This window comes from Lampetra fluviatilis, chromosome 3, assembly GCF_964198595.1.
Source record: "Lampetra fluviatilis chromosome 3, kcLamFluv1.1, whole genome shotgun sequence".
Taxonomy (NCBI): Eukaryota; Metazoa; Chordata; class Hyperoartia; order Petromyzontiformes; family Petromyzontidae; genus Lampetra; species Lampetra fluviatilis.
Window position 1 is genome coordinate 32874954 of NC_136277.1, and position 14262 is coordinate 32889215.

Genomic DNA, 14262 nt, shown 5'->3' on the forward strand with positions numbered 1-14262 from the left:
CAATAATCTAACAACAAAGTTACATTTTTAAAATGTTAATACGTTGCCTTATGCACGTCAACCCATGAAAGCATGCCATCACCTCGCGTGCAGGCGCAAGAATGCGAGATGGACTGTTGTATCATTGCGAGTCCGTGAGAGATTCAGTTTCATTTTCATGTATTAGGTATAACCCCGTGAGCCATGCGGCTCTTGACTCGGGTGCAACCGCAACAAAACAAAAACATGAACAAGAAACATCTTCAAGTGACGACACGCAACAGCAACAACATCCTGGATGACGACAGCGTGGGAAGCTATCACCCAGCAGTGGATAGACCACGGCAGTGGATGATCGTAATGATTAAAGAAGCTTCGGCATTGTTCAAATAATGATTCGAGTGTCTAAATAAACCGCGCCGCGTTTAAGTGGTGGGGTTAACGGCCACCTAATTCCATCGTGAAATGCATGAGAGTTTGTCTCCTTATGGGAAGGGGGTGAAAGGATGTGCAATGCATGGGGGGGGGGGGGGGGTCATATTTTGTAATCCTTCGCTCGCGAGCTAGAGGCATTCAGTCGGTTAGCTGCGGAATTGTTTTCGCGGAGGCCATTGACTTGGTTGAACTTTTGGAAATTAGTTTAGCGGCAAGGAAGGCTGGGAGGGAATTGCTTTATGTCCGTCCGCTTTAAAACCGTCTTAACGGCCGGACTTCTTCCTAAATTGAGTTTAAGCCGAAGAAGCTGTCGGACAGAGAAGTGCATTTCATGATGTGATTTAGGACCATCTAATCACGTTAGCGAGTACGGCTCTGGCCTCGAGATGCCCGCTTCGTTACGGCGGAATGTCCCAGTGACATTTGTTTAGGAGCCGCCCAGCTGTGGACCCATTCTTCTATCCAGGCGCGCGCTGCTCGGCCTGAATGGCCAGCGGTAGCCGGAGGGAACTCAGCGATGAGACGTCAGGTTTGGTTGTTCGGGGGCTACTGTTATGCCAACAGGGCAGTGAGGACGGGAGAATCTCCTGGTCACCCGCGAGACCTGGCAAGCTTTGAATCATCTGCGTTGGTTGCAGATGGCATGTGTAAAATACAACTGCAGGCAGATGAGTTGTAAACAATTGATATATTTTTTTCTAACGTGAAGCTGTGAGTATAAGCGTGTGGTTCACCAAACATGAAAGCTTGGCTTACTCGCAAGACGACTGCGCGTTGGAATTCCCGGACAAGGTCCAAACAAGGCCCACTCCCCTCGCCCCCCCCCCGTTCCCCGATATTACCATCATCATCATCTAACTCATCGTTATCATGGTCGTAATGATGATGCTTCAATTTGTTTGAATTTTTAGTGGGTGGTAACCCGAGAGAGTCCACCACACTTAAGAGAGACTGGCGTGGTGAAGTGTAGTCAAGTAAACCCCCCATGACTGACTCGGCATGGGCAAGCCAGTATCCATAGTTGAACAAGGGGCTCTACATTCATTGTGTAGTTAAAAAAAGCAACGCCTGCTTCGCATACTTGTCTTTCCGCATGAAAAAAAACGTTTTCTTTTATAAATCCTATCAGCCACACGGCCTTCTGGGAGTTCATAATTTCAGCAGAATTGGCTCAACACAAGTACACTTTGGACTGACTTCGACAATCACCGTCTCGTCAGCGGAGTCAGGCTTGCTTGAACGGACCGATGCTGACAATCTGCCAAAATGTGTGTGGGCGAGGACCTCCCTTAGGTACGGGTTCCGAGTTCTCTCTCTTAGGGACGGGTTCTGAGTCCGATGCAAAACCCCAAAGCGGCAACAACACCAAAACAAGTCTCCCTTTGCATTTGGAGCTGTCCATGGTACGCGTGTTGAACTTCTTTCACATCGTACGTAGCCAATCATGCTAGTCGGAGTGTGCGTCGTGGGGGGGGGGGGGGGGCATGATAACAGACTAGACATAATAAGCAGTTGTAAAGATGTGAGCTTGTTCCCTACATCGGGAAACAAGGCGCCCCCCCCCCCCCCCGTGACTGCCCAAGAGGCCGCAGCGACGCCTCTCCGATTTACACCTCGGACGTATTTTTGGAACTCGCCTGCACGCAATTGCGCACTGGCGGCTATGCCCCCCACCCCCCCCGGCTACTCCGGAAGAGTTCCACGCCTTACGCACAGCTCCGATGTTAAAGATGATTGCACATTTGGGCTCTCGATTACAAGAGACGCCGCAAATATTTCGAGTTCCACGCTCCCCCCCCCCACCTCCTTCCTCCTGCTCCCGGAAAAAATCCGGCCGCTTCAAATGTTTTTGGCCATTCCGTGGAATTTCGCATCTCCCGCGTTTGCGTTTTGCAGCGGGAAGTTGCCGAGACGGTGTGCGTCCGCCTAACGCCGCGCATCGCGCCGTTCGTCACTCGGTTCCGTTTGTCGCCCGCGGTGTTGTTTGCGAAGCGTTGCCTGTGTTGAGGTGCGCACCTGCGGCCGTCTGGAACGCTCTTCCTTCTGGTGTTATTAAGCTACTGGAGCAATGCACTTTAAGAGCACTTTAAATAATCTAGATTGACAACTCATCTATTTAGAACTGCTTTTTGTGTTTAGATTTTTGTCCTTCCACCCCCCCACCCCGCCCACGTCAATTCTGTTGTGCGTTGCTAAGTACATTTGTGTTCATGTGTACGTGTGTTTGCTCGTTAACAGCAGTTTCCCCACCTGTTAAGGCTATACGGGGGGTCTTTGCCTTTGTGTGTGTGTGCAATTGTTAGAACCAGGCTAATTGACTACCAGAGGCTCAAAACTCTAATGTTGGAATTTGTGCTTTCGAGTTTAAACTCGGAGAAGGATGCCATGACCTTTAAAAGCTCTGCTCCAAAATGAGAAAAGATTGGATACTTATTCAGAGCACTCATGGTCCTGTGACTCCATGTTGGATTATAATAATGACAACAACACCCTCAATTTGCCCAGCAAAGCCACAGCGCGTCTCAAGACTCTTTTTCAGTGGGGGGTCCTGCATTGGAATATTATGCCAATTAAATTCACGAGCCTCTGGCTTTGTGCGAGAGAAAACTTGAGTACGTGGAAACTCCCCCCTCCCCCCCCTCCCCCCCCCACCCCCGGTTGACACCCAGCACTGTCATATCCTGGCCACCTCACAGCGCCACACCAACAACAACGGGGTGGTCACTCATCCAAATACTTAACCGGGTTCGCACAAATCCTACACTTAGCTTCAGCGATCTGACGAGACCGAGGTAGACGGCGCCCGGGGTGTTCGGGTCACAGCTCTCAACCCCCTGCACGTGTCGCGGGGCCGAGGTGTTCTGCCGCACTCGCACTCGCCCGGAGAGAGACCGGCAGAGAGACCGGGAGAGAGTCTGGGAGAGAGACTTGGGAGGGAGACTTGGGAGAGAGACTTGGGAGGGAGACTTGGGAGAGAGACTGGGAGAGAGACTGGGAGAGAGACTGGGAGAGAGACTTGGGAGAGAGACTGGGAGAGAGACTGGGAGAGAGACTTGGGAGAGCGACTGGGGGAGAGTCTGGGAGAGAGACTTGGGAGGGAGACTGGGAGAAAGACTTGGGAGAGAGACTGGGAGAGAGACTTGGGAGAGAGACTTGGGAGAGAGTCTGGGAGAGAGACTGGGAGACAGACTTGGGAGAGAGACTGGGAGACAGACTTGGGAGAGAGACTTGGGAGAGAGACTTGGGAGAGAGACTGGGAGAGAGACTGGGAGAGAGACTTGGGAGAGAGACTGGGAGAGAGACTTGGGAGAGAGACTGGGAGACAGACTTGGGAGAGAGACTGGGAGAGAGACTTGGGAGAGAGTCTGGGAGAGAGACTGGGAGAGAGACTTGGGAGAGAGACTGGGAGAGAGACTGGGAGAGAGACTTGGGAGAGAGACTGGGAGACAGACTTGGGAGAGAGACTGGGAGACAGACTTGGGAGAGAGACTTGGGAGAGAGACTTGGGAGAGAGACTGGGAGAGAGACTGGGAGAGAGACTTGGGAGAGAGACTGGGAGACAGACTTGGGAGAGAGACTGGGAGAGAGACTTGGGAGAGAGTCTGGGAGACAGACTTGGGAGAGAGACTGGGAGAGAGACTTGGGAGAGAGACTTGGGAGAGAGACCGGCAGAGAGACCGGGAGAGAGTCTGGGAGAGAGACTGGGAGAGAGACTGGGAGAGAGACTGGGAGACAGACTTGGGAGAGAGACTGGGAGACAGACTTGGGAGAGAGTCTGGGAGAGAGACTGGGAGACAGACTTGGGAGAGAGACTGGGAGACAGACTTGGGAGAGAGACTTGGGAGAGAGACTTGGGAGAGAGACTGGGAGAGAGACTGGGAGAGAGACTTGGGAGAGAGACTGGGAGAGAGACTTGGGAGAGAGACTGGGAGACAGACTTGGGAGAGAGACTGGGAGAGAGACTTGGGAGAGAGTCTGGGAGAGAGACTGGGAGAGAGACTTGGGAGAGAGACTGGGAGAGAGACTGGGAGAGAGACTTGGGAGAGAGACTGGGAGACAGACTTGGGAGAGAGACTGGGAGACAGACTTGGGAGAGAGACTTGGGAGAGAGACTTGGGAGAGAGACTGGGAGAGAGACTGGGAGAGAGACTTGGGAGAGAGACTGGGAGACAGACTTGGGAGAGAGACTGGGAGAGAGACTTGGGAGAGAGTCTGGGAGACAGACTTGGGAGAGAGACTGGGAGACAGACTTGGAAGAGAGACTGGGAGACAGACTTGGGAGAGAGACTTGGGAGAGAGACTGGGAGAGAGACTTGGGAGAGAGACTGGGAGACAGACTTGGGAGAGAGACTGGGAGAGAGTCTGGGAGAGAGACTGGGAGACAGACTTGGGAGAGAGACTGGGAGACAGACTTGGGAGAGAGACTTGGGAGAGAGACTTGGGAGAGAGACTGGGAGAGAGACTGGGAGAGAGACTTGGGAGAGAGACTGGGAGAGAGACTTGGGAGAGAGACTGGGAGACAGACTTGGGAGAGAGACTGGGAGAGAGACTTGGGAGAGAGTCTGGGAGAGAGACTGGGAGAGAGACTTGGGAGAGAGACTGGGAGAGAGACTGGGAGAGAGACTTGGGAGAGAGACTGGGAGACAGACTTGGGAGAGAGACTGGGAGACAGACTTGGGAGAGAGACTTGGGAGAGAGACTTGGGAGAGAGACTGGGAGAGAGACTGGGAGAGAGACTTGGGAGAGAGACTGGGAGAGAGACTTGGGAGAGAGACTGGGAGACAGACTTGGGAGAGAGACTGGGAGAGAGACTTGGGAGAGAGTCTGGGAGAGAGACTGGGAGAGAGACTTGGGAGAGAGACTGGGAGAGAGACTGGGAGAGAGACTTGGGAGAGAGACTGGGAGACAGACTTGGGAGAGAGACTGGGAGACAGACTTGGGAGAGAGACTTGGGAGAGAGACTTGGGAGAGAGACTGGGAGAGAGACTGGGAGACAGACTTGGGAGAGCGACTGGGGGAGAGTCTGGGAGAGAGTCTTGGGAGAGAGACTTGGGAGAGAGACTGGGAGAGAGACTGGGAGAGAGACTTGGGAGAGAGACTTGGGAGAGAGACTTGGCAGAGAGACCGGGAGAGAGACTTGGGAGAGAGACTTGGGAGAGAGTCTTGGGAGAGAGACTTGGGAGAGAGACTTGGGAGAGAGTCTTGGGAGAGAGACTTGGGAGAGAGACTGGGAGAGAGACTGGGAGAGAGACTTGGAGAGAGACTGGGAGAGAGACTTGGGAGAGCGACTGGGGGAGAGTCTGGGAGAGAGACTTGGGAGAGAGACTTGGGAGAGAGTCTTGGGAGAGAGACTTGGGAGAGAGACTTGGGAGAGAGACTTGGGAGAGAGTCTTGGGAGAGAGACTTGGGAGAGAGACTGGGAGAGAGACTGGGAGAGAGACTTGGAGAGAGACTGGGAGAGAGACTTGGGAGAGCGACTGGGGGAGAGTCTGGGAGAGAGACTTGGGAGAGAGACTTGGGAGAGAGACTTGGGAGAGAGACTTGGGAGAGAGACTTGGGAGAGAGACTTGGGAGAGAGTCTTGGGAGAGAGACTTGGGAGAGAGACTTGGGAGAGAGACTTGGGAGAGAGACTTGGGAGAGTGTCTTGGGAGAGAGACTTGGGTGAGAGACTGGGAGAGAGACTGGAATAGAGACTTGGGAGAGAGACTTGGGAGAGAGACTGGGAGAGAGACTTGGGAGAGAGACTTGGGAGAGAGACTTGGGAGAGAGACTTGGGAGAGAGTCTTGGGAGAGAGACTTGGGAGAGAGACTTGGGAGAGAGACTTGGGAGAGAGACTGGAATAGAGACTTGGGAGGGAGACTTGGGAGAGAGACTTGGGAGGGAAACTGGGAGAAAGACTTGGGAGAGAGACTTGGGAGAGAGACTTGGGAGAGAGACTTGGGAGAGAGACTGGGAGAGAGACTTTGGAGAGAGACTTGGGAGAGAGACTGGGAGAGAGACTTGGGAGAGAGACTTGGGAGAGAAACTTGGGAGAGAGACTGGGAGAGAGACTTGGGAGAGAGACTTGGGAGAGAGACTGGGAGAGAGACTTTGGAGAGAGACTGGTAGAGAGATTTGGGAGAGATACAGGGAGAGAGACTTGGGAGAGTCTGGGAGAGAGACTTGGGAGAGTCTGGGAGAGAGACTTGGGAGAGAGACTTGGGAGAGAGACTTGGGAGAGATACAGGGAGAGAGACTTGGGAGAGAGACTTGGGAGAGAGACTTGGGAGAGAGACTTGGGAGAGAGACTTGGGAGAGAGACTGGAATAGAGACTTGGGAGGGAGACTTGGGAGAGAGACTTGGGAGGGAGACTGGGAGAAAGACTTGGGAGAGAGACTTGGGAGAGAGACTTGGGAGAGAGACTTGGGAGAGAGACTGGGAGAGAGACTTTGGAGAGAGACTTGGGAGAGAGACTGGGAGAGAGACTTGGGAGAGAGACTTGGGAGAGAAACTTGGGAGAGAGACTGGGAGAGAGACTTGGGAGAGAGACTTGGGAGAGAGACTGGGAGAGAGACTTTGGAGAGAGACTGGTAGAGAGATTTGGGAGAGATACAGGGAGAGAGACTTGGGAGAGTCTGGGAGAGAGACTTGGGAGAGAGACTGGGAGAGAGATTTGGGAGAGATACAGGGAGAGAGACTTGGGAGAGTCTGGGAGAGAGACTTGGGAGAGTCTGGGAGAGAGACTTGGGAGAGAGACTTGGGAGAGAGACTTGGGAGAGATACAGGGAGAGAGACTTGGGAGAGAGACTTGGGAGAGAGACTTGGGAGAGAGACTTGGGAGAGAGACTTGGGAGAGAGACTTGGGAGAGATACAGGGAGAGAGACTTGGGAGAGAGACTTGGGAGAGAGACTTGGGAGAGAGACTTGGGAGAGATACAGGGAGAGAGACTTGGGAGAGAGACTTGGGAGAGAGACTTGGGAGAGAGACTTGGGAGAGAGACTTGGGAGAGAGACTTGGGAGAGATACAGGGAGAGAGACTTGGGAGAGAGACTTGGGAGAGAGACTTGGGAGAGAGACTTGGGAGAGAGACTTGGGAGAGAGACTTGGGAGAGATACAGGGAGAGAGACTTGGGAGAGAGACTTGGGAGAGAGACTTGGGAGAGAGACTTGGGAGAGATACAGGGAGAGAGACTTGGGAGAGAGACTTGGGAGAGAGACTTGGGAGAGAGACTTGGGAGAGAGACTTGGGAGAGATACAGGGAGAGAGACTTGGGAGAGAGACTTGGGAGAGAGACTTGGGAGAGATACAGGGAGAGAGACTTGGGAGAGAGACTTGGGAGAGAGACTTGGGATGGAGACTTGGGAGAGAGACTTGGGAGAGAGACTGGGAGAGAGACTTTGGAGAGAGACTTGGGAGAAAGACTTGGGAGAGAGACTTGGGAGAGAGACTTGGGAGAGAGACTTGGGAGAGAGACTGGGAGAGAGACTTTGGAGAGAGACTTGGGAGAGAGACTGGGAGAGAGACTTGGGAGAGAGACTTGGGAGAGAGACTTGGGAGAGAGACTTGGGAGAGTCTGGGAGAGAGACTTTGGAGAGAGACTGGGAGAGAGACTTGGGAGAGAGACTTGGGAGAGTCTGGGAGAGAGACTTTGGAGAGAGACTGGGAGAGAGACTTGGGAGAGAGACTTGGGAGAGAGACTTGGGAGAGAGACTTGGGAGAGAGACTTGGGAGAGAGACTTGGGAGAGAGACTTGGGAGAGAGACTTGGGAGAGAGACTTGGGAGAGAGACTTGGGAGAGAGACTTGGGAGAGAGACTTGGGAGAGAGACTTGGGAGAGAGACTTGGGAGAGAGACCGGGAGAGAGTCTTGGGAGAGAGACCGAGAGAGAGCGGTCCTTGAGCTGCGATGCACCACGGTCAACGAAACGCCTCGGGCCGCCCCCTGTCCACCGTACGTGCGGTGGCTGTTCCCCTTGTTGCCGCCGGAGTATTATCGCGGCAAGTGGGTCTTTTTTCTTCAATTTTAGAAACGTTAATTAGAATATTCGTTATTTATGGCGTGGAGCGGCGTTAAACCGTGGCACGAGCAGGTAATCGTGACGGTAATGCGCTCCGTTATGATTTAGTGGTGAAAAAACGTGAGGTCTTTACGGGTTTCCACGTGTTAAACAAAAACATTTCCACGGAAATCAATAATCTGTTCAATGATATGGTGATGTTTATAACCGCGCCATTATTTTTAAATTGAACGCGCAGACGAAGGGGGTGGTGGTTGGTGGTGGTTGGTGGTGCGGGGGGGGGGTGTGTAAAAGATGCGCGATTAATCATCGTTCGGCGGAAAATAGCCGAGGTATTGCGACGACGGATCGGCCGCGGTGCTCGTCGTTGTCACGGGAGAGCGAGCGGCGTTTGGCGGGCACGGCGTGCCGCTCGCGAGCTTTCCCCGCGAAGCGCTCCCGGTCTGAAGCGAGCTGAGAGCTATTCCACGAGAATTGGATCGTTTTCGTGCGAGACACACGGAGAGAAAAATTCGAAAAGAGAGAAAAAAAACCCGGAGCTTACGCTCGACCGTGTCGGAGAGAATGTGGACCCTGTGGCTCCGGTGGCAGAGGGAGCGGCTCGCCACCGATAGGTTACGCGCATGAGTTCAGCTCCTCTTGTGGGGTTCACTCGACCCATCGCTCTTCCGGGTGGGGGGCGCAGTGGTGAGGGCACTACATTATAAACCCGATGATCTGTGGCGTAATATACAAACTGGTCTTACCCTTCCCCGCCCCACCTCCCCCCGCCTACACTTTCACTCACCCACACTGATCACTGCGGTGAAGTATGGTCAAACAATCTCCATGACCGACGCAGCTTAGGGAGGAGTTCTTCATCCAAAGGGGTCAAACAGCATGATGGTCAAGGAGCATCATCACGCGAACCCTGGTCATCCTCGCAGTCGCTTTTGGTTGGCCATCAAACAAAGACGGTCAGCTGCGGCCGTCTGGAACGCTCTTCCTTCCGACATTCGGAAGCCACTGGAGCTATGCACTTGTAAATCGAGATTGACAAACTCATTTCTTCGGAACATATTTTTGTGTTTAGCTCGTTGTCCTCCCTCCCGCACCTCCGACTAGCGCGGTCGGCTACGTACGGCGCTATTAGAAGTGCATCATGCGTACGCGCCTCAGCATGACGCGTACGTCGAAAAAAAAAGTTCCGCCAACGAAATCGACTTTCCTTAATGGGCGACTCGCGAGCGCAATCCGCGGGCGCGAGCCCCGGGCCCGGAGGCGCAGCCGTTCGCTTCCCCCCCCCCCCCCTGCACCGTCGCTGGGGAGGAGAGAGCCTCTTGAAAGCCCCGGCTTCCTCAACCTTTTGTCGACTTGAGGACTCCCTCGCAGGTGCTATCAAAATGTCGCGGACCTTTGACACCGCCACAAAATGAAAAATTTAACATTTCAAGGTGGGGGGAGGGGTGGGTCCTGCTTCATTCATGTGGCCCCCAAGCCCCCGTTTAACTCCCCCCCCCCCGCGGCCCCCCGCCGCCCCCTCCCCAGGAAGGAATCCCCCACGCCCCCTCTTTGCCTCGGTGGTCATGCTGGCTAAGCCGCCCGCTTGTCACACGAAGGCAAATTTGGCAGTGCAATTTCTCGAGCGGCAGCGAGTTGCTGTATTTCTCCTCGGGAAAGTCCGTCCCTTTGATGCCCGAGGCCCGACATCGCAAACGGAAGCGAATGGGTAATTACCGCACAGAGTTTGGCTGAAGAAAGGGAGATGAGGAGAGAGGGAGGGAGCGAGGGGATGGGGTGGGAGTGGAGCCACGGGGGGGGGGGGGGGTTTGGGGGCGTGGGGAGGAGGGGGTGCTGCAGAATGATCGCTTTGGGGTGAGGGATGCTTTTTGTGTGTCCGTGCATCTTATAACCGACAAAGTATAGATCCGATGCTTCAGCCAAATTGGCATGCTTGTGCGCGGCCCCACCCTGGCTGGCTGGCTGGGCCGGGCCGGGCTCGTATCCAGGCGGACGCCGTGCAGGCCTCTTCGGACGGCGTTCCCTGCCGCTCTGCGTCCGCTCACCGCCTCGATGACCGAGGCTCTGGGATGCGGCGCTCGCACGGACACGCTTAGGGTAGTTGTCTCACTCGGCTCGCCGTGGTGGGTCCGTGCGCTAACCGCGGCCTCGGCTGTGAACAATAAGAATGCCTTGGATAAAATCAAAACAAAGCCGACTAAATTTCGATTTAAAGCTTCTTTCGTGACTGCAGGGATTCATCTTCTTGGTTCTTTCGGTAAATTCACGTAGAATGGAAATAATAAAATAATAAAAATTAAACATAATAAAATAATTCTCACGACGTTTCGGCCACAACGCAAGCAGCCGTCCTCGGGTGGACTCTGTCTTCTCGACAGACCTGTTCTCCACCTGAGGACGGCTGCTTGCGTTGTGGCCGAAACGTCGTGAGAATTATTTTATAATGTTTTATTTTTATTATTTTATTATTTCCATTCTACGTGACTTTACTGAAAGAACCAAGAAGACAAAGCCGACTACTCACACGGTATATTTAAGCTGACTACTCACACTACTCACACGGTCAACAGCATCGCGCGTTTTCTGTGTGTTTTGTAGTAATAATAATAATGATTATTATAATAATAATAATGATTATTATTATTATTTGTAGTTATCGCCGTCAAGTCCGGAGACTTTATTTAAAGCTCGGCTGATATCCGACCGAGACTGAAAAGGTGTCTCTGTCAAGGGAGACCCGGACCACAGAGAAAAATGCATGGGGTACATAAATCACGCTCATCGTTGTTGATCTCACATCAAGTCGCGCTTGATCCACGTCTCTAAAACAAGCGTGCGCGTGTATTGATACACGTGAAAGCATCGACAGCGAAATGATAATGTCATTTGCATCGATGGGGATAGGTGACTGCCGCTGGTAGCAGCAGAGCAAGTTGCCTTTTTTGTTGTTGTTAACAACCGAACATTTTTAAACCATTTACGTGAGATCCTCCGCGAGGTGGTGAGTCAGCAACACATTCGTCAACGTGAGGAACTGGACGGCTGCATTGATTCCCAATCCATTCATCCCCCGGTGCTCGCCTCCCACGCCACGGGCCCGGACACGACGAGGGCATTTCCTCCTCGGCAAAAATTGCGGCGGATGAATTTTTTTTTTTAAACTGAGGCCCTCAATATTCCCGGCTCCAGCCCAGTGGTTTTAGAATTGGAAATGGTAAGTGGTGGTAAAATTGAATCCAGCTGCCCGTACGCCAAGAGCGGTCTAAGTTCCACCCACCCCCTACTCCTCACCCACCGCCCCCCTCTATGTCTCTTTCTCCCAGACTATTTCCGTGAGAATCGCCTTTCTGCATTTTCTTTTTCCCCCCTCCGCGTAGGACGGCCGTTGTCGATTGTATTTTATTTTTTTAGTCTCTTTCGCGCGGCGAAGTTGTGTAGGCCCGTTGAACTTCGCGAGCACGTGGTTATCCCCGGTGTGCCGACGTTCAGCGGCATCATGTGGGCCAGCTAGAGCCTGTGAGGCGAGCCACCTGGGCTAAATCAGTGGCCCCCTGCCAACGAGTTCGGCTTAGCCCTAGCGGGCGAGTGTGGCCTCCGTCGGGCGGTGCGATGATCGGTCGACGATTTAACTATTTAACGTTAACTATTTTTTTTACCACGTAAGGCCCACTAGATATTACTCTTTGGTTCTTTCGGTAAAGTCACATAGATGAAAAATAAAATAATAAAATGTAAATAACTAAATCATTTTATTATTTTTATTTTTATTATTTTTATTTTTCATCTACGTGACTTTACCGAAAGAACCAAAGAGTATGGATCCTTGCAGCCACGAAAACTTCAAATCTAGAACTACTAGATATTTTCAGAAGCGACCTGGCTATCACAAATGATAGCTGAAGGAAGTGACTGATCATGATGTGGAACTTTATTGCAGCTAAATACTCTACGCGCATGACTCTAAATGTGGAGGGAAAAAGCGGAGGACTCGGAGAAAAATCCACGTGACCACGGGGAAAGAGAGACACGCAAACTCCAAATATACATGCATCAGGGTCCGGATCGTACCCATGACCTCCTGTATACGAGGCGAGGTAGTTAACATCTCGCCACCACGATGATTGGTCACGATACCGCTCTCTGCTTGACTCAGCTGTGGTGACAGTAAGATGGCCCGACTGGCTGCCAGGAGTTTTGGTGTTCGGCGTAACGGAAAGAGAGGGGCGCATGCATGAACTTGAACGATAAAGCCCCAGGTGTACACGTTCAACAAACTTGACTCAAATCAATGTACGTCTATTAGGATATAAAAAAAACAACGAAGTTTGTTGCAGACTGACTTGGTCAGCATTGTTCATTTTTTTGCATAACAGAGAAACGTTGATTTTTGGGCGTATGTGTGATTATCTGAAGCGAAAGAGTTGTGTGGCTCGTCACGATGCGTGGTTGCTGCTCAGCGTCAGAGCAACAGAACATCTCCCCGCTCTGGCTCTGAGGGCGTCTGTGCGCCTACAGACTATGCACACATTACTCCAGTTTCTTCCCAGATGGCAAAACAACTCCTAAATGGCAGTGGCCAACATCCCAATGTAGCAGGGCCCTCCCGAAAAACAGCCTTGAGGACTGGAACTGAAACCCGTCAGTTTTTTTTTCTTCTTCCAACAAGTATTTTTGTCATATTTTTTGTTCACCTATTTCATCCTGATCGTGCCGTCGGCGTTTGCTTCTCAGCGAGACAAAGAACCCTCTCGGATCTCTCACACGGCAGCGCGAGCCTTCATGTTGGAGAACAGCCCACAGAAGTGGACTTCACGGAGCTACCTCTGAGATCCCTTCAAGTGGCCTGTCAGGTTTTTGACCCCCCCCCCCCCCCAGGCCCCCGTCTAAGGCCGGGTGCCTACATTCATTCTCCTTGAGTGCTCGCGAAGCGAACATTAACGGTAAACAAAAAGTAATTGAGCAAAACATTTCGCGTTGATTTCGTATATATATTTTTTAGCCGGAGCACGTGCTCCCTTAATCCATGCCCCATTATTCAGGAGGCTTTCGGGCAATTTCTGAGTGCGCGGGACAAAGCGCTAGGGGCTGCAGAAACCTGCGTAGGCAACAAGGTTTCACGATACAACAAAAAACCTCCGCCGCTCAGCAGGACTTTCATGCACGCGTGGCGGTGCTCTGGGCTATTGCACCTCGTTGAATGTGCCCCTCCCCCTCGCTTAAAATACAGCCGGCGGGAGCCGCTCAATAAAAACATAAAAAGTTGAAAGCGTTACGTTATTAGCGAGAGCTTGGGCTACTTGTTGTACAACTAGCCTCGAGATACGTCCACCCTTTAGATTTAATGAGTGTTTTTTTTTACTTGTGGATACTCGTCTTAAAGTATTGAAATCAATGTCGGATAATACGGCTTAGCGGGGAGCATTGTTTTATTTTAAAACGAATTATTTCCATGCAAGATGCATGGCATTCTGGCACGTAAGCGTTACATTGGCATATTGAATATCATTGGAGTATATCGATGTAGTGTCGACGCAATATGAGACGCACCACCAATGTGGATTTATTTTCTCCTTAAGATCTAAAAGCACACATGCGTTGACCAGCTGTTGAATATTAATCGCAAAAGTATAGTCCAGCAAATACGTCGATTCGACGATTAATATACATTCTCAAGCTCATGATACGTATGTAGTAAGTATTTAGTTACCCATCCGTGCCCATACATTTCCACAATTACACCTCTACACGTACATGGAGTCGTATGTGTGTGAGACCTTGTTTTTTTTTAAAGAACGTAATCATGGATTCACATGACCTCTCAAGCTACTATTGGCCACTAGATTAACG

The 14262-nt window shown here is 52.0% G+C and overlaps 1 protein-coding gene across 3 annotated transcripts in view; it reads left to right on the forward strand.

Annotated features, from left to right (window-relative positions):
- The window catches only part of TMEM266 (transmembrane protein 266), a 238300-nt gene that overhangs the window by 123887 nt on the left and 100151 nt on the right, over positions 1 to 14262 (forward strand). The gene's annotated exons all lie outside the window — the stretch shown is intronic.